At 37.3% G+C, this 23730-nt stretch overlaps 1 protein-coding gene across 1 annotated transcript in view; it reads left to right on the top strand.

Annotated features, from left to right (window-relative positions):
* Positions 1-23730, top strand: part of ADK (adenosine kinase) — a 259246-nt gene that overhangs the window by 128615 nt on the left and 106901 nt on the right. The window lies entirely within an intron of this gene.

Genomic DNA, 23730 nt, shown 5'->3' with positions numbered 1-23730 from the left:
GCAAAATTAAGCACACTTTCAAGTTGCTGCTTTGTCAAAAGGGATTTAGTTAGGGAAATTCCTGTGGATTTAAGTGAATTCTCCCAAGAAATGGTGTACATGACAGAAATAAAGAAAACTGCTTAACTTGCTATGAAATGCACAACATTTATTATCACTTTCAAAGCTGATATTTCATGCCGTTGTAGCTGTTTGACTGGCTGGAAAGCAGTTGAATAAGGCTGCTTTCAGAGGTGGCCGTGCTGCTCCAGCTGGGATGTAGCAGGAGTATTGACGGTTGGATTTAGCTGAATGGGAGCTGTGCTACTTAGAGCAATGCCTTGTTCAGGAGTACTTTGTGCTCTGATTGATCTTGATAGTTTGAGGTGCTCTCCAAACTTATAGGGACATAGTTTAATACAAATGTTCAGGCATGGGTTGGACAAAGTTACTGTCATTGATTTTCCTTTTAAGTTCAAAATCAAGAATTAACCTCATCCCCTCTAGTTGCTTTAAATCAATGCTGTTCATTACATAATCAAACATATATAAAACTGGGGTTTAGATACTGTTTATTTTCTTTAAAATATTCTCTTCAACAGAATAAAATAGAAATAGAAGTGAGAAATAAAACTGTGGAACAAACTAAGAGCAACATTTACCTCTCCTGAGCGAGCTGATAGAGCACAGGAAGTGCTAAGGGAAGAGTAGGAGATCATAGCCATGCTATAGGGAAATATGCACAAAATACCCTCTCAGCTTTCAGTAATCTGCAGCTCAGGGTCTTCCTCAGCTAAAGGCAGTGGCATGTTGCTCAAGAGTTCTTGAGGTTTATAATTTTTTTTACAAGAAAATGTAAATAATAGATTTTGATCTTCTCCCTTTGTGGCCTCCTGGAGTAACAAGTTGTGCACTTGAGTCATGTGTGGATGAAGTATAATTTTTTAATTTTGGACTTGCCACATGGTAGTTCTATTGGATGTCCTTTAGTCCCCACAGTATTAGAGACACCGAGCAATTGTTCTCTGTGTTCTTCCTGTAGCTTGAAGCTGGCTGTGGCTTCTAGAATGGGTGATTTTTGTATGAGGTGGTTGACATGGAGTAAGCAGTTATGTGAAAGGAGTGACACCATATGGATCTCATTAGTGTGGGTAGGTTGTGAGGAAACACTTCTAACTTCTGAAGTGGAATAGGCTAATGTGTGCAAAGGCTGTAAAGTCCTAAGGCTTGCCTGCAGAAATGAGGAAATAGCAGCATGGTAGTTACTCTACTGTTACATGAGTAGTGTTGAATGTACACCACATTGAGGGAGCTGCAAGATGTACTTTCATTCTAAAAACATGGATAAGCTCCAAGTATAGTCTTTCTATGAGTTTCCATGAAGTACAAACTGTATTGAAGATTAGACTTGATGATCTTGGAGGTCTTTTTCAACCTTAATGACTATGATTCTTTTACAGTCTAGTTTACTGTATATATGTTTTCCTGTGTGGACAAACCCTAATACAGCAAGTATATGTAGATTTATATTTCTGTTAGTAACTTTATCCTTTCATTTTTTCAATCTCATATAAAACATAGTATCTCTTAATTATATGATGCCACATGATTGTGGCATCCTGGCTCTAAATTTCTTACTTCTGGTTATCTTACTCTGTTTTCATGCACCAGGTCCAGCTGCAATCATAGAGTCCTGCTTCTGGCTCCCAAGAGCTGAACACTGTATTTCAGCTGAGGATGTATGACTGTAATTTATTCAGAATTATTTCCTGAATCTTGCTTTTTTTGCAGTTGCTGAGCAATGAGTTTTTCTGAAAAGGTAAACTTTGAGGGTATATCTCGTTAGTTTTTTCCTTTCCTAAATACTCTAGTGATGGAGAATTGGAGATCAAAAGAGACAAGAGAAAAAATCATTCATCTAGCTTTTGGGAGGGTAAAGACAAAAGGAATGAATCAATTAACAGCATGTGAGAATAGTCTCTGTCTTGAGCCTGAGTCAGTACATCTGATTTGGTGCTGCTGGTGAAGAAGAGGGCAAACTGAAAGACTCTCTGATCAGAAATCAGTTTGCTGGTTTGTAAGTGGTTTCTGATAGTTAAGGTTTCATGAAGTTGAAAATCCCATATGTGAAAAAAGAATATCAACCTTGCTTATATTGTTTTGAATTGGCATGCAAAGGTTTTTTTTCAAAGTTGTTTTGTGGTTTTGTTTTACATTGTTTAGACAACTCACAAAATGTTGCATATGTGGGTATCTCCCAAGAGTGTAGACTTCTACTTCTTTAAAAGTCTAAGACTATTGTATATCCAGTAGCAGTAAGGTAAAACAAACAGCAGCAACAAAGAAAACACCAAACAGTTGCCCCAAAACAACAAAACAAAACTTGATAATTATAAAATGTGGGCTGCTACACATGGCTTAATGCCAGAACAGTCAGTCATTTGCAAAGAATCAGTTGTAGCCTGAAAAGAATTTTATCACAGTGCCACCCTCTTACACCTAACCCTGCCAATTGCCTGTAGCTTTTTTCAAAATGAGTCTGAAAAATCATTTCATGTTTTCATAGCACCAAATATTCTTACTCATACAGGCTGTTTTTGCAGACCACTTATGATTTGTAAGGTTAGATTTATAGATAAACATAACAAAGTAATCAACAAATACTTTCAAAAGAATACTGTGGGAAGCTGAGGAGGATGTGGTAGCTATGCAGTGATGCTTTGTGGCATGCTTTTTTTGCAGTGTTGCTTGTTTCTTAAAGAGTCTGAGCATGACTCCTGTGAAATGTAAATGGGCTTTTAATTTAATTTAAATTAAATTTAATTTAATTTCTTTTTCTTTGGATATGGTCTTAGTGGGACCTCAGTAAAACCATCCCAGTGTTTTGGCCAGTCTGCCATGAGAGCCTGTTCTAAAACTTTTTTTCTGGACAGATCTGCTAATCTATTTTGCCCTCAAAAACTCATTCACACCTTTTTTATGTCTATTCTTGAATTACAAATACACATTTGTCAGTGTAACCTGGTAGTGACTTTACACATACAACATGGTGTGAAATAAATTTTAATGTCCAATGTTTGCACTCAGACTGAGTGCTCCATAGAAGGGCCTTGTGTTATTGTGCAAGGACATCGTGTACATTTACACTGCCAGGTCAGGTTTTTTCAGCTCAAGTTGGCACTGTAGGTTACTTATCTTGAGTGAGGGTGGACACACAGTGTGCAAAATAGCACTTGAGCTACTGTGCCCTGGCATTACTGTATCTAGTGTGGGACAGAGGTTCCTGGGGCTCATCCCAGGGTTAGCTAAACACTATCCCATATGTCTCCTAAGCAGTTGTGTTAAAGCTACTCAGTCCTTTTGGGACACCTAATTATATGTGGCAAAGTCTCGTCATGGAGCTTGTCAGCATCCACGTTGAGAGTAGTTACATTAGCAGGAACTGAGTTGTTCTAGGTTGAGTATGATTGTATATTGTGTTAAGCATTTCTGCTGCGGTAAAATGCATCCAGCTGACAGACTTCTTCCCTTACCACCCACAGCACAACACTCCAAAAGATGATGTTCACGCTTAGAATTGAACTCTGAAATGTTAAAAAAAAAAAATCCATCCATAAAAAGGGTTAATGGTTAGCAGTAACATTGTTGCCACCTCAAGAATTGTTTTTTTTCCTGTAAATCACTGTTTGTGGTACAAGCCTGCTCATAAAGTTCTCAGGGGAAAATCTGGAGGGTGTTTTCTTAAGTATACCAAACAAATTGAGTATGCCAGTTCTTTTCTTTTAAAACAAATATTTTCTGGAAGACTAGTCTCTCACAAAAGTGGATATTGATGTGGTATCCATGTGGGACAGAAAAGGATTGTTTGAGCTCACTCAAGTGAAGTCTTCCACCCCCTTTGTAACAAATACAGACACCAGTAGATGAATGAGTGTTACAGCTGGTGCCTGTCGTGATCACATGTTCTGCTTATGGATCTTGTCTTACTCTAGACTTGATGTATTACAATAATTGAAGTAATAAACTTCACAGTGAAAGATTCAAGGAGTAAAAGATACAGCTTCTACTCAGGCTTGAAAAGCCTCCCTTTTATTAAATTGAGGATTTGAGGTTTAGGACAGCAGTATTGCTGTGGCTTTTTGTAATGAAAAGACTGAAATGTTTGCTCTATTTCTAGTGAGTGTAGGTGTAAGAAGGCAGCATTTTGTTAAATACATGCAAATATAACAACATTCTGACAGGAGTAATGTTAATTTATAAAAATTTCCATCCCATGTGAATAATAGCTTAGGCTAAAGTCTCCCACTGAAGTTTCTACATGACATATCCATTTCACAAAGGAACTTAATTCTTGCATAATGATGCTTTTAACTCTGGAAAAACAAATGAGTAGGTTACTGAAATGGATGTCCTTCATTCATATTTTTCCATACAGTAGATCCAAATGGTTCTTCTTTCAAGTGACCTATGCCCTGTATAGCCTCAGTATTTTCATGTGTGGTCTGCAGCCCGTAACACTAAGAGGAATGTCAGTGCTGTGGAAAGAAAGAGAAAAGTAACAGATGTCTGTGAATGCAAGGAAATGTTGTGGAAGTAGAGATGGGATGCAGTGCTATCTATAGCTTTGTAGAGATTTCTATGGAAACTTGACAATTCTGGAGTGCTGGCATCCCATGCCAGTGTCTCAGAGCACAATACCTGCCTATTGTAGGAACCCTGCTTATCAGCAATCCTGACATCAGACAACATATTTATTTGTAGAAAATGCAAGGTCTCAGATTCAGCAAGTCTTCCATAAAACAAAACAAAACAAATCCATCCTGAAAAGAAAGCCAAACCCAAAACCCATGGGGGGGGGAGGGGGAAACAAACAAAACCTGAAGAAAATTAGTTTACCAATTAGTTTCTATTCCTTATTGTTGCTTTCTTTTTTTGTGTGTGTTTTTGTTGTCAGTGTAATATTCTACCTTTTCTTTTAATAGTGACTTTTTCATACATTTGCCACTTCGTAGATGAAACCACTGTTAATTTGTCTTAATTTAACTTTCTTGTGAAGTTGATGCTCTTATTATTCTTTAATAATGCATCAGCATAAAATATTTCTATAGAAGTCAGTGGAAAAGATTATATTCTTCTCCATAAGGCTACCTAAGATAAATATGCAGGTGTGACACTACATTTTCCCTTTGAATCCTGCAGTTTCCATGTGTCTTAGAAGTAAAACATTGACAGGAAAAACACATATAGGACTAAGCTCCAGTTCTGTCTCCCTAACAATCTTCATCAGTCAGTGTAGCTTTTAAAGGGGTTAAATGCCAGTGATGTGTTGTTCAGCAAGTTTGCTTTGTCCTAGAAGCAGGTACTCCTATTGTTGCATTAACTGGTGCAATGTACCTGCAATTTCTTACAGGATAGTTTCAGTACATGAATTTAGATGTGGTTTATAAAAGTACTGTTTTACTTGAAGAAGGCTAGTCCGAAATCCTGCATTTCCCTGGCGCTAAGCTTGTTTGTCCCTGAATTGCAGTATGTGTCTGCCATAGCATAACTTATTCAGGAGGAAGTACTTGATCTTGGGGACTTACAAGCAAAAAGAACACTGGTAGCAATATCGAAATCCTTCCAAAAAAATATCTCTGAGAATTGGCTATTATGAAGGGATTTTGTATATGGGGGTAATAATGTGTATTTAGGGTGCAATTCATAGTGAGGAGATCTTAAAATAGATGTTTGAGGGTTTTTTTCATTCTGTTTCCTGGACTTTTGAGCATGCTGTAAGGACATAGATGGAACTGTTGTCTAGATGTTAGGTCCTGCTGCAGTGCTGGATTTTTCAGCATCCGATCTTGTATTACAGAAAGTACTAGCAGAATAATGTATCTAATTCTAGTTTGTGAAAAGCTCAGTTAAAATCTACAAAGAAAAGCATCTGGTTTGTTACAGTCTTTCTGAACATTTGAACACCTGTGTGTGTGTTTCAGCTTCAAGCTGATCTCTCAAAAATGTGTAAATGCATGCTTTACACAATTCTGTCATAAAATTCAATTGGTTGCATTACTTATGTGCCCTTTTCACAGCATTCTCTCACCTCCCACTCATCTTTAGCAAACCTCTGTAGTTTTTCCTACTGATTAAGTTGATGCTTAGAGATGAGTAGAGAGTAGTGAGCTGCAGGCTCTGCATCTTGTGGATCTGATACAACCTTTGAAGGCTGGTGGTGATTTGTGGGTGGGCTCTTTATTTACCTGTTTGAACCTGGAGGTGAAGTTGGCATTCAAAAATAGCATGCAGTTCTCAACATGTGGCATGGAAGCCTGTACATGAATCATTACAAGAAGGGGGCTGTCTCTCCCTTTTGTGCTGGTTTTAGATCTGAGCTGGTCAATAAACTTCCTTTCCTGTTTACTTTTTCAAACTAATAATTTTGCTTCATGATCAAGTGAAGAGTGCCTTAGCACAGGAATAAACATTTAAACCCATGCATCTTTGGACCAGTAATGTTACAGAGGTGAAGTTGGAACAGGGAGCCAAGACAGTAAGTGGGTTTTTTCCCAACTGCAGGAATGTACTGGGTGCAACAAACATAAAAGGCAAAAAGGATTTACATGATCCATAAAAATGTTGGCCCAAGTAGGCACAACTGTTGATCTAGAGTGGATGGAAATCACATATATTATCTTTCTCAGATTTTCTGACTCAAGGTTCTGAGTATGTAAATGTTATTGTTATTCAGTACTTAACTGTGAAATTCGCTAAGATATTTGATCCTGAGTTTTTAATGATGTGATATTACATGCATTTAAATGTATACCACATCAAATGTATACCACACTCCTTAGTATATACTGTCTGATGGGAAAGGGAACTAAGGAAAACCTTTCCTGTCCTGACAATGTTAACACAGAGTTTCCTAAAGTCTGTCTTTATAGTATTTCATATCAGACTTTGAGTTCTGTAACTATAAATGTTAAATTGCTCTTGAGAATGCCTTACATCTTTTATTGTAAGGCTATTTGGGTATAAAGATGTTACTGAATTTGCTGCTTGTTGTTCATTTTCACCATTGAAATCCAATGTTAAGGCTTGGGGTCAGCATTTTTCAGTTTGCAGAACTGTAATCCTTGAAAAATATTGTACATGAAATAGCAAGCTGTTTTGTATTTGTGAGAAGCTGAGAAAGTTATTACTCCAGCTTTTGCCAAGTAAGATGACTAAAAAAAGAAAAGTTTATCGTAAAGGATTATGGAAGGAACAGATTTATGGCAAGTGTCTGATATATACCCAGTATCCTCATGTTCAACTAAACCAGACTTGCCCTGGGCCTTCTGGGGCACAATGCCCTTAGCAAGTAGCTTTCGACAGCTTTTTCAGGAAGTAATATTTTTCTTCAGAAAGAGGGTCACTTCACTGTTTTTCTTTTTCCTTCTCTCCTGTCTTATCTTTTGAGTTCAGGAAGTATTTTAAATTTACAGCCAGCTTTGAAGGCATGAAGCAAGTTCAGCCCCAGAAGTATTTCCTGTTATGGCATTAATCTAATTCCATGAAAGTAGAACTGATTTTTCATCTGTAAAGTAAAGTGCCTGGAGCAGCAGACCATTACTCTAGGTTATCATGATAAAGAGGCTTAGTTTTGACACCAAAGTGTTTATCAGCGTAACCAGGGGAAGATTTCATCCTTTTTGTTGAAAGAGATATTAATGGATTCTAATATTTCTTTGCTTCATGGAGACAATGAGTTCATATTGAAAATATTGACCTGAAAAAACAATGTTCACATAACATATTATAAGTTAATTTGTCTGGAAAGCTACCAGTACCTGGGGGAACTAGTTGTAAAATGATAATATAGTGAGCAAGTGTGTCCTAAGTACATGATAGTGATAATTTCAGAATTATAAAATAGTTTTAGAGCTCTGGCTGGAGCTGCTGTTTGCTTTATGGTTTCAGTGATGCCTGTGAGTGCTATTAATCTGATCTGACTCATTTTAGGGATGTTGCAAAATATAATGAATAATAGCACTCAGATACTGTAGATGAGAACAATTTTCACACCTCTTTCAGTGGCTAAAATGGTGTTGCCTTTATGTTTCTAGCAGTGCTTAAAACATTCAGCATTTAACTAGAAACGTTCCTTACTAGTAAGACTACCTTTTCCAGTGTTGAAGATTTTTTTAGTATTTATGTTTTAAAGAGATAGTTTGAAGTTAAACTTGTCCATAAAACCTATTGCCAGCTTGAAGCCTTGACTGTGTCCTGAGTATGTAACTGTACGAACTATATGTGCAAATCTGTTTCAGACTATGGGAGCCATAAGAAATCTGAATGCACTTCCTCCTCACTCTGGTTCCAGTGTCTGCATTTAGGTGTCATCTTCCCAAATTAGCATTCATCTCCATAATTGTTTGCTGTCACTTTAGAACTACAGATGAAGTGTATTCACTGGTCTTGTGAATGTTAATAGTAATTTTTACTTTATGTGTAACGAATAGGCTTTGATACAGGAGTGCCTAAAGACTAGGAAGTGATGTATTTTTTCCCTCACTGACCTCTTGGGAAGCGTTGCCTTTGGTCTGCATGGGGAGGCTGGAACCTAAATTTGTGCAGCCAGCAGGGAGGAGTATGCCCAAGGCAGGAATGGCAGCTGAAGCAGGGTTCTGCAAGCATAGAAAAAAACAGAGATGCATGGGCCAATTAAGCTGTAAACACTCAAGGTTACAGGAATCCCCAAGAGTGACTTCAGACTTGAAGGAAACACAATAAAGAAGCAGAAGGAAACATAATTCTGAGTCTGAGTAATTTTCAGGGATGGAAAAACATAAGCCTGTGGCTAGTGTGAAGGCCAGAGTAGAGGGAGGGCAGCAGGATTGTCCTGAGGATCAGCAGGCCTTGAAAGCCTCCTAGCTGAGATGGGATAGCAGTGCAGTCTGCTCTGCTCTTGTCTGTCTACTGCCAAATGCCAGCCATATAAGGTGCCTTGTTCCAGGAAAATGTCTGGGCCCACCAGCACTACTTGTCTTACACCTTCAGGCCTTAAGCTATGGATTCTGTATCAATTTATTTGGTCATTTGAAAAAACCAAATTGCTAAATGGCATTGTATGGTTGTATAGCCATGTGCAAATTCATTATTTTTAGAAGTGCTTGCTACATTTCCATGACAGACAATATTGTCTTAAAGAAAAACAAGAAAGTGTTTTCCCATCTCTATATCTAAAAAAATTTTTGGAAATTTCTGTAACTTGCACATAGAGGGTATAGTGTATCCCAAGTTCTCCCTCTTTAATTCATGTTTTCACTTGCCTACTCTTTTAATCTATTGGGCTGCACTCTGAAGTGAAGCAGGGAACTGAGCTGAGTGAAAGAAACAGAACATAAATGTTGGGGTTTTAGCCAATCACCTAGCAACCCCATAAACAGTTCTCCCATAAAACTGGCCACAGTTTAGGGATATTGATGAGCAGTTGGGGAAGGTAGAGGTTAGGAGTTACTTGCCCTAGCACCACTGATGGTAAAAGTGTGCGAGTAATTGTGGTCTAACTGTGTACTTTACATTTTTAACACTGAAAAAAATATATGTGTAAAGTACATTTATTAACCCCCCATTTCTAATACCGTTAAGCTTGCAATTTATTATTTTGGACTTCCAATACATTAATGTACTACTTAGTCTTAAAAATATCTTTTTATTTAAGTGTGGGTAGATGGTGGTGTAGTAACTGAATAAAAACTGTTATATACACAGCAATTTAAATTTGAAAGATTTCAAAGAAATGTGCCTATTATAATTTTACTATTTGGCATAATTATATAAAAATTATTTGGTTTGCTTGTTTTGTTGTTTTTTTAAAATTCTATGTAAAATTGGAATTGCCTTTGTTTATGTATTATCTGTTAGGGCAGGTCTGTAATGGTGCATTCATTCTGCAGTAGATCTTCAGCTTCAAAGGCAATGTAACAAGCCCCTTCAGCCACTTTTCCCCACGGCTTTCCCAAACTGCAGACTGGGAGTCTGCTGGGGGAGGGGATGGGAGCATCTGGGCCTGAAAGGATGGAGCACTTTCAACTCTGTGTTCTGTGCTGTAGAACAGCTGTTGAAAGAAGGCAACCACCATGCGTTAGAGCAGCAATTAGTGCTGCTCTGGCATATGTTGAAATGCTCTCGCCCATCCCCTGGGAAAGTAAAAAATTATGTGAGATGCAAAGGTAGATGTCCTTTCTCCATTGTGTCTCCTGTATGATGCCTTCCTGAGATGGTATTATGTCTTTGGTCTATTTATCTAATTTCTGTCTTTTGATATTTTGAGGAACAGAGAGGTGAAGAGTAAGAAAGTGATGATTCTTCAATTTATCAGTAGCCTTTTGCATATGATCAATATTTAAAAGCTTTTTACTGAAAAGTGTTGTCTCTGAATTTCCCATGGTTTCACTGAAGGAAGGAAGGAAGGAAAGGGGGAGTTGTGCATTATTACAAGAAAATTATGTCTTGCTCTGAAACTGCACCTATGGTTTCAATTAGTCAAGTCTCAATTATAGTAATGTAATGAGGAGTAATGAGGAGGTGCGGGTAACCTGGGTAATTGCAAATGTGACTAACACAAAACATATGTAAAACTAGATTTAAGAGTGTCCATTGAGAGCTTAATGGAAATAAAAGACCTATGATAACTGTTGGTGTGCACAGAAGATCCCATCCAGTTAGACATGTGGAGCAGGTAGACGCTTATGTTGCTACAAGGGACAAGTACAGCTGGGTCACTCCTGTACACAGCCAGTTCTCCAGCCAAACCAGGCTTCATCAGGCTTAATCTAACCATGGTGATCATGAGCAGCAGGAAACTGCCAGCAACAACATTTTAGAAGCAAAAAATACCTTTTGTGAGGAAGGGAGTATTTTTTGGAGAAGACCTTTGGTAACTACTGAATTGATTTTTCAGAGCTGTTGGTAAATAAGTCTTTAAAGTCTTTTTTTCCTTAATTATTGATAGCTGATAAATGCTATCCTGGTAAGATATATTTCTTCCTGACTTTCCCAGTATTGTTGTGTTTAATAAATAGAGATGACTTTAAGCTGCAGCTTTGTGGCAATCAGAGATGATACAATTGTATTTCATCCTTCTACCAGAAAGTGCAATCTTCATATGTAGTGTGGTAGCTGAAAGGTAGAGACAAATTGTTCCCTTCCTATACGTTAATGTAGAAGAAGCATGTATGACTCTGTTCATATCTGTAGCAAATATTTGTATTTGGTCATATCCCTACTTTAAAATTTTTTTTAAAAAGTAATTTTGGGGAGCAGAAAGTTGAAACTGAAAACACGTCTAGGGTACAAAAATATTTTCTGTTGGTTTGGTTGACAACTGTATCTATTACCACCTTATCTAAGGTCAAGATAAAAACATTTCTGTAATTTCCTTTCCTTGAAAAAAAGGAGTATGTTTGTCTTTTAGAACACATTGTCTGAGGATTCTAATCATACACAAAGGAATCTCTGTATGAATATTTTCCCTAGCAAGTAGTTAAACATTTTGGTTCAGATTATTAGAGATAATCCTGTTGTTCAGGCAATCCCTGAAGTTTCTAGGGATTTCCAGGCATGTAAGGTGGAAATTTTACCCGGAAAATTTAGTAGAGACTATAATAAAACAGAATTAATGAATGCCTGGCTAAATATAGTTCACTAGGGAGACGTCGGTATGGCTTCTGCAAAGGGCAATCCAATTTGTGCTGTTAGAAGGGCTCAACAAACCTGTGGGTGAAGGATATCCAACTAATACAACTATGTCTACATTAGGAAGGAATGCCATAGAATAGGAGCAGTCTTCAAAGCAAAACCATGCAGAGGACCAGACACCCTTGTTATGCTTGGTGTGGAGGAGCAGAGGCACTTGGAATAGTTCTCAGCTGGCCAAAACAGAAGCAAACTAAACAATGTCCAACCCAAAAATTAGGAATCATAAAGCAAGGACTAGAGAAAAAGATACGGAAGACAAAATACCATTAAGTCATCAATGAAATCCACACCTTGGACAATGCTGGGAGTTCTGTTCTTTCAATTCTAAAAGGCTGTAATAGGACTGGGAAAAGTTCAGAGAAGGGCAATAAACAACGATAAAGAATGGTTCCTGTATGAGGAGGAGCATAGAACGCTTTCTTGAAAAGTAGCAGTTGAAAGGAGGAAACTACAGAAGCTGAAAAAACCAGTCATGGTGTAAGAGAATACATAAGAATCAACTGTTCGCTCTCTTGCAAGGTGAGACTACAGTGTTACTTAGTCGAGCTAGTAGAAGCCAGATATAAAAAAATACAGGTAGTAGACATGGTACAGCTTTGGCAAAGGTGTTTGTGGATGCAAGATGTTTGCTTACAAGATGGGTTCTTGAAAGATGGATCTACAGAGTATTGCCTTACACGAGAAATGACAGTGTGCTCAGGAAAATTTTTGAGCTGGAAACAGCTGAAGGCTGGAAGATTATGTGGAGAAAGTGAAAAATGCAGCATGCCTTGTTCTCTGTTTTCCCTGTGTGTGTCCACTCATAGCCATTAGTAGAGGTAGGACACGGGACTGGATGGATCTTTGTACAAGTATACATACCTTTGCTCCCTATTGAAAGTTGTGGCTTGTTTTCCAGAATGTTCTGAAACATTAAAAAATTTGTAAAGAATTGTTATTCTGCAGAGAGACTTCCCTTGTGTATAGAACTTATAGGAGCAACTGTGCTGCTCCTTGTTTCCATGCTACTTTTGGTTTTGGTAGAAGTAATAAGTTTGCTAAGATGGACAAGTTTGGGGTTTGGGCAGAATAATGTGGATGTAAACACCTGATGCTCAGCTTTGTGAGAAAATACGACAGTTTACATAAGAACAAATGGAGAGCTGCAAACTACCCTTCATGTAAGCCCCATTATTTCATCCAGCAGAGCTTCCATTGGAGTGAAATATCTATTTTTGCAGTCTAAATACAATTAATAACACAAATCCAAATAGTATATATTGCCCATCAGCTCTTGCCAAAAACCAGTGATTGGAAAAATCTTTAGCACAAGGAAGCTAAAATCCAAATTAAATTCAGATGTTTCACTATAATGCCAAGAGATTGTTCAACTTTGAGTGAGTTGTGCAAAAACTACAATCATAGAATATCCTGAATTGGAAGGGACCTACGAGGATTATCAAAGTCCAACTCCTGGCCCTGCACAGGATGCCCCAAGAATCACACCATGTGCCTGAGACCATTGTCCAAACAATGACCTCTGAACTTTGGCAGCCTTGGTGCTGTGACTACTTGCCTGTGGAGCCTGTTCTAGTGCTCAGCCACCCTCTGGGTGAAGAACCTTTTCCTGATATCCGACCTAAACCTTCCCTGACACAGCTTCAGGCTATTCCCTCAGATCCCATCACTGGTCACCAGGGAAGAGTTCAGTGCCTGCCCCTCCATCTCCACTAGTATTGTTACTAGCATTCTTCTTTTGTTGCCCCTCAGTTGTTACTGAATTAAAAGTTATTTGGGGTACTCTGAATTCCTTTTGAAAAGTTCCTGGATAAGCATCTGCCTGTGGCTTGTCTTTACAGAGATGGTTTTGAAAGATATCTGTAATAGCTTAAAGTGGGACAGCATCCCTGAAATAGTAAGGCATGTTTTAAAGCATGTTTCTCTAGTAGAATTGTCTGTATATGTGAAGCTATCACTGCCCACTGGACTTGCCATTTTTATCAGTGTCTTTGACCATCAACTGTGTAATTCTAACTCTATTTCATTTATTGTCCTGTCTCAGCTCAGGGATTTCAAATTGTAAGGACATGACAAAGAGGCCTGATGAGTGCCTGTTACTCATCTGATGCTGTGTTATGTTGAGGTTGGGCAGGGACTCTGCAGCCAGTGAGGGAGATCAATGTGCCAGTCCACAGCATGCATTTCTTCCTCAAAAAAAAAATACCTTTAGTGCTTCACACATTTACTGGCTTCTATTAGAAAGTTTTAATATGCTTTGTTTACAGTGCCTTTATTGCTGTATGTGTGATTGTGTTGCACTGCTCACAATGCATTTATGTCCTGTTTTCTAAGGGGGAGATAAGTGTATATATATATTTATTTAATCAAGGTCTCAGGTCAAGATAAAATTCTCTGGGCAATTTGAACATGATCATTTTAGTCATCTGTTAGCCTTTGCTCATCTTGAGGTTGTTGGTTTTTTGGGGGTTTGTTTTTGAAACAAATAAAACCTTAAAACACCAAGAAACCAAACACTGTAGAAATTAATGCTTGCTAGATATTCATGATGTCTGTTTTTTCTCACAATGAGAAAGCAGCTTAATTGTTTTCAAGTAAAATTTCAGATTGTTGGATTGAAATTTGAATCATTTCTTCAGAAGTAGAAATGGAGCATACTGTTTCTCTTAAGATAATGACATGCATGTGCTCATGACTGATTCAGTGTTTTGATCTCATATGCTCTGGACATCTATCATGTAGCTACTGTCAAATAAATTACACATTAATCCCACCAAGATTTATTCCAGTATTTGCAGTAGTAGAAGTTCCCTTCACAATAAAATATTAAAAAATACAGGATATGTACCTTATTACTGGAAATGTAATTAACAAAACAAAAATGTTACCTACCTAAACATACTAAGCAGCTGCTTCTCATCCAGCTTGCTGATAAACTTGTCACTGATTTAATTGAAATACTTGAAAAGCTTACAGAATTATTCATTTAGTAAATTAAAAAAATCTTAATCTTTTAGAATCCAGTCTTCTGCATTTGGTAAAAGGTATGTGATCCATTGGTTATAAATTTTATAGTATCTCTGTGATATTTTAAGATATTTGTGAAGATTTCACTAACCAGTGAGATTAGGTCATGAGGACACTTGTTACTTTTGGTCTTATTACAGAAAAACACATTTCAACCAAGCTCTGTCGCGTGTGCAGGTTTCAGAGCCAATGGAAATATTCATATATATTTGGATACCTTCGTGTTCCCAATCCTTGAGCTTCATTTCCTGTTTCCAGACACTTGTACTGTTTTATAAATGCTGACATGCTATTGATTAGCAAAGGCAGAAAGAGGGGACTTGCAGACAGGAATGAGGAGCAAGGCGAGGGGGAAAGATGGGCAAGCGAGGAATACAGAGGGTATGTGTGGGACTTAAAATATGAAATCACACCAGAAGTATTCATGGTGGTGAAGCTGACACTTAGAAAACATTGCAGAAAACCTGAGTATATAGGAAAGAAATATAACCCCTAAACAACTTCTAAGTAGGATGTGCCCCTCAGGAGCAAGGCAGAGGAACATTCTTGGGGTAGGACTAAGTTGAGAAGACATCAAGAGCAACAGCTGGCTTAACTCCAGAGTTTGGAATAACCAGTCATGGCATACATGGCAATAGCCATCACTCCTCCTCGAACAGGAGGAGGTACCAGGAGGTGCTAAATATCTGTGGGAGATTTGTACAGCTATCCATGGGGGGAATGCTGTACCAGGTAAATTGAGCAGTCTGATTCAATGCAGTATGTTTCTTTTTTTTTCCTTTTGACTTGTAGCTAAAACATGAAATTGAGAAAAGAGACATAATTGTTACATTATTTACAGTGACAGAGGAGGAAATGGAAAGGCAATAGGGAATTTATGGAGGTTATAAAAACAATAGGTAACTAATAGAAAGTTTGTCTGTGCTCTTAATTACTTTCCTTGTACCTTATATCTCATTCACTTACAGTTTTTCTCAAGTTGGTGTTTTAGAGCAGGAACTGAGTCACCCTTTATGTATAGATCACCTGTACTATAATGAAGTTGCAATCTAGATCAGAGACTTTGAACATTACCACAACATGAATAAATAATAAAACATTATTAATAAGAAACAGCAGCCCATCTGCACAGGATGCACAACTACCCTAAATTCTATATATGTCAAGTGTAGATGAGTTGCAAGCTTTAGGTTTCGTGAGTTAGTGCACATTTCTGATGTAGAGAAAATTTCCTCAATCAATAAAAGGCTTTGTCATTGAAAAAGAACTACTTTTGTATGCAAATATCTATTAAAAGAAAAAAGGTGTATACTAACAAAAAATACAAGTTATCTGGATCTAGCAGAGCTTCCTGATTTAGAGATTTTAAATTACTAGATTGTAAGCATTCCAAGACAGAAGCCGTTGTGTTATTTCTAATTGTGAAGTGGTAACACAATGAAATCTGAAGTAATATTCATCATACAAAATAATTTGTTCAGAGGTCTTTACCTTTCTTTATATTCCTTGCTGTTTTGAAATGTGAAGATATCAGGCAGCTGACAAAGGAAAATATCAGATGTCCATGGGTAGAAACATCCTAATACGCACTTAGCAGGATATTTAATGATTAACTGTGTGCATTAATTAGTTACAAGTGTTATGTGTCATTAATAAATCTATGCTTAATTACAATGTTATATACTGTATATTTGTTTTATGACTAATTACATAACTAAAGCATGCATTTACATGTTTGTAAATACGTGATGATTGCTGAGTTAAATTATTAAGTATTGTTAAATGTATTAAAATGAATTGTTAACTGTGTCATTGTAACCTGCCTCTTTTATTCAGTGTGAGACTGAATGAAACTTGTGGCTGGGGAAGGGGGAGAAGATTTCTCACCCTGTTTATGTATTTGCTTAAGAAAATTCTGGGCTGTAATTTTTCCTGTGTATCTTCAGGTTAAGAAAGATAATGCAAAACAAATTTCAAAAACAATAGCCCATTTTTAGCCAAGGCAGATAATACTGTTTGCTCCTAAGTACATGAGCATATTGTTTTTGCAATTTAGGATGTTGGTAAATGAATAAGAAAAAGCGATCCTGTTGTGTATTTGGCAAAATGATGTCCATCTATGCACACTTAACCTTAAGAGAACAGATAAAAGCTACATGCATTTTATCTTTGTGTTAGAAGTGATTATACAAAATGTGCCTTACAGTCTGTTTCTGTCTCATTGAAAGCTGGACAAAGTCTCATTTAACTTCAGCAAAATCAGACTGTTATTGTTCTACACATAAGGAACTGGTTTTGTTGCTTAAACTACTAAAATACAGCTGAAAAAACTGCAGTTTTTTAGAACTGTAAATTCTTTTTCCTTTAGAGGCACATGACTTGAGTGCCCACTAGTTTTTTTAAAAGGAAACAAAAAAGAGAGAAAAGTCAGGTAATTTCTGTATTTTTTGCCTATTCACTTTTCTAAGAATGGCAATCAGTTTCATTCTTATTCAACAGGTTTTCTGCAGTACATGTTCTTCAGTCATTTTCAGTTAATGTCTGTGGGCTTACTTTGTTTCTGTGATAGCAGAAAATGGCATGTGACTGAAAAAGCAATAGGAAGATGTTTCACCCACCTTTGTTTCTGCTCTACCTCTTACCTCATCACTAAAAAGCTTGGCTTATTAGGCTACCTTAGGTTTTTCTTACGAAAAAAAAGCAGTGGGTTTTGCACAAGCTCATTATGACATTTGAGAGCTCAAAAAAAAATAACAGGTGTTTCCTCTTCAGATGTCTATCCCTTTGTAATAGAAAATAGTAAAGTTTATGATTCATTTTTACCAAAAAGTGAGTTGTTTCATTGCATTTCTCAGTACAAGCACAAAGTTCTCACAAAGTAGCAGTAGTGTGATGTTGACCCTTTCAATATGACTGAATGTTCAATGGCAGATTGCGAAAAAGATGAGGAAGGTGACAAAGTTGGAAGCAAATAATTAATGTGAGTCTTCTTTTAATTGCAAAATGTAAGTGTTCTCTCCAGAATTATTAGGAGGAAGAGGGGGAATGAAAGAAAGTTTTTCTTTGAGATGAAGATACTGAGTCTGGAGCCATGAAAAACACCTGCTTCCTGGTTGTACAGTTAGAATTTTTCTCAGAACCTTGGCTTGGAAACTTGCTGTTTGGTTTAATTTAATAACACTTGTAAAACCTTCTCAGCTTCTGTTATAAGTGCAAAGTATTATTATTTACCTTGTTGTTGACAATTTGCCCCAGGGATAACTTCTTCAGCCAAAATTTCCATTTGTATTCACCAGTAGTTATATATATGATATACCCCTGGGACCCATCCCTCCCTTTTTTCATTGCGATGTGCTCAGAAAGGAAACTATGAATTGTATTTCTGAAGAAATTAGGGGCATCTTCCAAGAAAATGTTCTGCAAAAATCCAGTTATATGTAACATTATTAAAAATCAAAATTCTGCTTTGCTGTCCCAAGACCAAGGCCACTTCATTGGACAGTGCTTCAAAGAGGTGATGACTCTTATGAGAGATGTCACCATCAGGAACTATTGGCCATCTGAGCAAGAGTAGAGATCTATTCTGTGCATGTGCACAGGTACATACAGATATGTCTGTCTTTCTGTTCTAACTGGAATCCTTCAGAGTGTCAAGCTTTGTTTTTCCTAAAGATACCAGGATGGTATCTGCTTTATATATAGTTTGCAATTTGTTCTGAATGTAACATCAAATTTTTCTTTATTATAACAGAAATCTTACTGTAATTTTTAAAATAATTTTTCAGACATGAGAAATAACATTTAGTTTTTATCTCATGATACGTTTTCCCTAGAGAATGTTAGATTTGGTACTTTCAGCCTGCAAAGTACTCATAGAGAAAGTTAAAGCAAACTTTGTTTCCTGGTCACACATACACAACACTTAACACATACTTTAGATGAAGATAATAAAAAACATAGTAATATATAGTGCGTTATTAACAAAAAAAATACATGCATCTTCTGTCGTTGGGGGGTTTTCAGCAGCCAGCAAAATTTGCAAGAAGCCAGCACAGATGCAGAATTGCTGCAGGACACTATTGATTTTGCTTTCTCTCATCAATTGCTAATTAATTTTGCTGCAGTTTATGAAACACTTATATTGTTCTAGCTCTTGTTTTTTATAGTAGATGAGGATCTCTGGTTCATCTGAATTAACTAATACAACATTGTGAGATGGAGCCAGAAATTAAATCTGGCTTGCATGCTCAAGTATTGGAAGTCACGCTTTTTGGAGAGCAGCCCATAATAACTTAAAGCTTATAGAATTTAACTCCTTGCTATTCCTTGGATGCTCCAAGTGCTCCACTGAATGTCATGGCCCAGATTCATTAATGAAGTTCTGCCAAAGACCTTCTGTCTGGTACTCCCAACTGGCTACCTCTGTTTCACAAGTGTTTTATCCAGTACAACACAGTGAGTGCCAGGTTTTACAGATTTTAAACAGGGTGAGTCCAGCCTCACTATGCTACCTCTGAGAAAATAGTGAAAATAAACTGAATGGATACATTTTTTTAAAGTACAAATATAACTACTTCACGTAATAATGTTTTTTAAGGTGCATGTTTTAAAGACTAATTAGCCACGCTGTCTTATCGTCTTACTTTATCTGGTCAATGGCACATTAATGCATGAAGAAGACAGCTTTACTTCTCACTGTGCTGCTTCTACTAATTTTATTTTTGAAGATGTTCAAGGAGAAAAAAGTAGACAAACTTCCATTCCATTTTTGAACAGGACTGTTAAAAACTGCTGTTAAAAATCCATTCTCTGCAAAATCTAGAAGTTTTTTTTTGTACAGGAGAGAGCTGGAGAAAATCCAGGTTTTGTAAAATTCTATTTTTTTTTTTTTCCTTTGTGAACAGGCGATGCATCTTCTTTCTTTAGCAAAATACTGTAAAACTGTCTTTCATTTTAGTAACATATATCTGTTCTACTTACAGATAGGATACAAGAGTAGTTTGGAGGCTTTCATATTACTTGGTCTTTTCCTGGCAGGACATGTAACTAATGAACAGCTACCATAATTTTCAACTGCCAGTGGATTCTCAGTGCATACCCTTTTTACCAAATTCATAATAATTACTGCAGAAGGTCATTCTGTACTCAAAATTGTAAAACAACTATGTAGTAAGACTATGGGTGAATCTGTTGAAAAGCAAAAGAGATCAGGTGACAATTGGCTAACAGGGACTATGGACTTGTGCCACGGTCTGCACGTAGAGGACGTGACAGTTACAACTGGCCGGCTAGCCCAGAGAAGACCTTAAAATTAAACTAAATTCATTTCCCGCTTTACTAGCCTAGGTGTGCTAGTGTTTCCCTCAAATGAGCTTTAAACTTCTATTAAAACTTTCAGTGTTTCATAGTAACCAGAGGAAACTTTGGCAACTATTGACCTGTAGACAGCGTAGATCAGGTCTTTCAGAGTTCATGCTGCTCTTTCCTGCAGTCTTGGAACTGTGGGTGCTACAAAAAATAACTGTGGAGAATTACAACTGTGGAAGCATTACATACTCTGTTGAAGTCAAATAGCAATTATCACTGGCTGACTAAAGACATGAGTGGGAAAACAAATGTGAAGTTACCTAGATGAAAAATTCAGTAAATTGAAAGAGAAGTGTAAGGGTTTAGTACTCAAAGCTACTTGGGTGCCTGGTAATACTGATGGTCATCAAGAGTAATTTCAAAAGTAGTTAATATCTTACATGCCAGTATCTTTTGTAAAAGCCCTAGAGAGTGTCCAGTGTTAAAAGGATAAATAAATACATTTGTCCTTCTCTTTAATTTCAGCCCTTCTCTTTTCATGTCTTCTTAAGCCTGCTCCTTTCTTATCCTGCTCTGCAGTTTGATGAGTCAGAAACCATGGCACATTTAGACATATCCCCTGAAATCCTTTCCTGAAGTATTTGTTATATTGAAATGAGACTAGTAGTTTTCATGCTGTTGAGAAAGGCAAGTTTTGGAAGCACATACTGGGATTTTTCCAGAAAAGCACAGTAAAGTGTGCTCTTCTTAGTGATAATCTAACAGTTGTGTACTTCATGGGTGAGGATTTCTACAACCACTAAAGGGCAGTGCATGCCACCTTATGATTTCTTTTCTGCAGCTGTTGAACTGTCTGTCCTTGCTGTTAAGCAGATGGAGGTAGAGCCCATTGCTGGGCCTTCTTTTTTTGAGAGATTCGTGAGCTTGATGCAGTTTTCAGCACATAAGATTAAAGGTCTAATGTTGTGAGCAGGACATGAAGAGGAAATTCTGCCCTTGTTTCTGTTCAGAGGCCAACTGCCTTGTGCCTGTAGTAAGTAAAAGAGCTGATTGTTTGTGAAAAAAACATTTTTGTTGGCCAAAAATTTTACTTACGTTGTAAGAGGAATCCTAATTTCAGTACTGGAACTGAAACAGAAATAGTGTGCAGATCTAAAGGTCTCATTATGCTAAACACAATGTGTGGTATTTACTGTGCTGTTGAAACTCTTAGCTTCAGTGATGTGTAAATAGGATTAGGTTTTGGATGAAGCAAGTAAACAAACATAATAAATGAAGATATTTGAAATCACGTTTCTTGTTTATGTATTCTGACAAGTATACTTTAATTATTGATCAAGATGGCAATATAGTAAATATGCAGTTGGTTACATTAAAAATTTAGCATTTTTCAACATTTAGCTGGCAGTATCCATAAAATATTCTTAGTGGTATGATTCTTTTACCAGTATATTGCCCCTGTTGTATAATGTCGGTGTCTTTTTGAGAATAACTATCACCTTACAGTATACAGTCTGCATGAAAATATTGTCTTAGAAGGACAAGACTACTCTGAATCATTGCACTGTTACATGTGACAAGTATTGACCGTGTGCATGATATAAGAAAGTGGAATATCAGAGCTGTGCTCAGTGGTTATTGGGTTTGTAGTTTGTTTGGCCTTTTGGGTTGCTTTTCTTTTAGTTTTCATGATATATCAAATTTGGGGCTCCATTAGGATGAACTAGGGAAGTTGGTACTCTAATGACAAATGGGAAATATTTTTTCCTTCTATACACAGTAAAGAAATAAAATTCTGTAACAATTTAAACAAGAACTTTTTCTTCTGGGCAATTTTTCACAATCTGAAGAATAGCTTTTACTTTGGTGTCATCATGTTTTCAACCAAATTCTAATGGCAGAAAAAAATGAAAAAGACTTTTCTGAGTTTGGCTATGACAGGAATGCAAATGTGAAATAGGTGCTTAAGTATTTATCAGGAAGGATATTGTTAAGGAGCAGATTCAGTGCAGTGGCTCGGGGTGCAGCTGCAGTGGGAGCTGCAGGTTGAGCTCTGGTGGGAGCCCGATCAAGAGGCCGTGAGCTGCCAGCACTTTGCATAACGAAGGGCTCAGGGAGCTGTGTCTGAGCCAGGAGACCGGTCACTCAGGGACATGGCAGGAGCCGATGACCCCAGACTTCCCCATGCTTGGACTGTGAGGGTATAAAAACCTTTTGTTGTTCCTTCTTGGAGGCACCAGCTCAAATTGTTACTGTGTTATTTAGTTATTGCACCAAGATTAAACTATTTGGAGGATTTGGTCATCTGAGGCTCTGCTGTGGGAAGCTTGGGAACTGAGCTGGTGAGGAAACCTTATCTGCCCATGTGTGGTATGAGCAGGGAGTCCCGTTGGAGCTGCCCGCTGTGAAGGGCCTTCGGTGCCAGCATGGGTGGTGCAGATGTGACTGCCAGAGTGGCTCCTGGATGGTCAGACAGGGAAGTTTCCTTAACAATATGCAGTCCAGTGGCTGCCAGCCTCTCAGTCTGAGATCTGATTGCTTAGTAGGTCTTTATTTTTGCCATATTTATTGCCATGTTATGGAGCCCCATGGCATCCAGACTGATGAAATATTGTACTTGGCTCAAGATTTTAATTTAGTTTGTCTTTTATAAGAAGGGTAGTATTTAAACTAAGTGGTGATAATGTGTTCCTTTTCCAGCAAATAGGTATTCCAGGAATCTGATTCTGTGTAGAGAAGAGTAAATGACCAAAGGAAGCAAAAGCTTTGTGCATTCTGTACAGCTCTGCTTAAAAGAAACAGAGGCTTGTGAAAAGGTATCAACTCCAGTACCTGGTCTGCTTCTGTTAAAGCTAGTTATTTTTATTGAATTACTTGGAATGAACTAAAGACATGGCAAAGCAGTAAAGACAGGCTATTTCATTTTGTATATTAATATGCTGAGGGGTTTTTTTATTGGTGGGTTGAGCAGCTGTGTTTTGTTTTCTCTTTATAAAAAATTTTCTGAATTCTTGAAAACAGTATGAAAATCTACCATTAGTGCTTATTGTTGAAGCTTTAAAATGGTGATAAGTATTTAAAAAATAAAAATCTGGGATCATCATAGTAAGGAAACAAGGCTTTGAGGCTTAGTTCAATATTCTACTGGAAGGTGACTGTTTGCTATACTCTCTTCAGATGGTTTTCAGACCAGATTTTTGTGAGAGAAATGTCTGCAAGATAGCCCTGTAGAAGTGACTTTGTCTTCAGAAAATTAATTGCTGGATTTGATCAAATTAATATCTCTCAGTCTTTACTACTTAAAAAAATGTAGCAGCACGTTAAGATAAAGCGTGGTCCTCACATGTTTGTCATCCTATGGAGAATTGAATTCAAGTCAGAGTTACTGCATGCCTTCCTTTCAAGTCCTCTGCTTAACATTTCCTGGAAAGATTATTATTTTTGCTTAAAGAAGACATCCAGCACTGACAAATTTTGGCCCAAGTGGGAAGTTTCACAAAACCATACACAACTGAGAACATGCTTATAATTGGAAGTATGAAACCATTTAAATAGTTGTATGACACTGAAGGGAAATCCCTGAGATAGGAAATTAAGTTCCCAATTAGGTGTCAGATGGTTTGTTTTCCCTGGGGGCATTTTGCAGTTGTGAATTGAGGTCTTGTACATCTCACCTTTTGTCATTTGGGG

This window comes from Corvus brachyrhynchos, unplaced genomic scaffold (assembly GCF_000691975.1).
Source record: "Corvus brachyrhynchos isolate BGI_N302 unplaced genomic scaffold, ASM69197v1 scaffold279, whole genome shotgun sequence".
NCBI classification, from domain to species: domain Eukaryota; kingdom Metazoa; phylum Chordata; class Aves; order Passeriformes; family Corvidae; genus Corvus; species Corvus brachyrhynchos.
The sequence above is the reverse complement of the archived record's forward strand: the minus strand, read 5'-3'. Positions and strand labels throughout refer to the sequence as shown.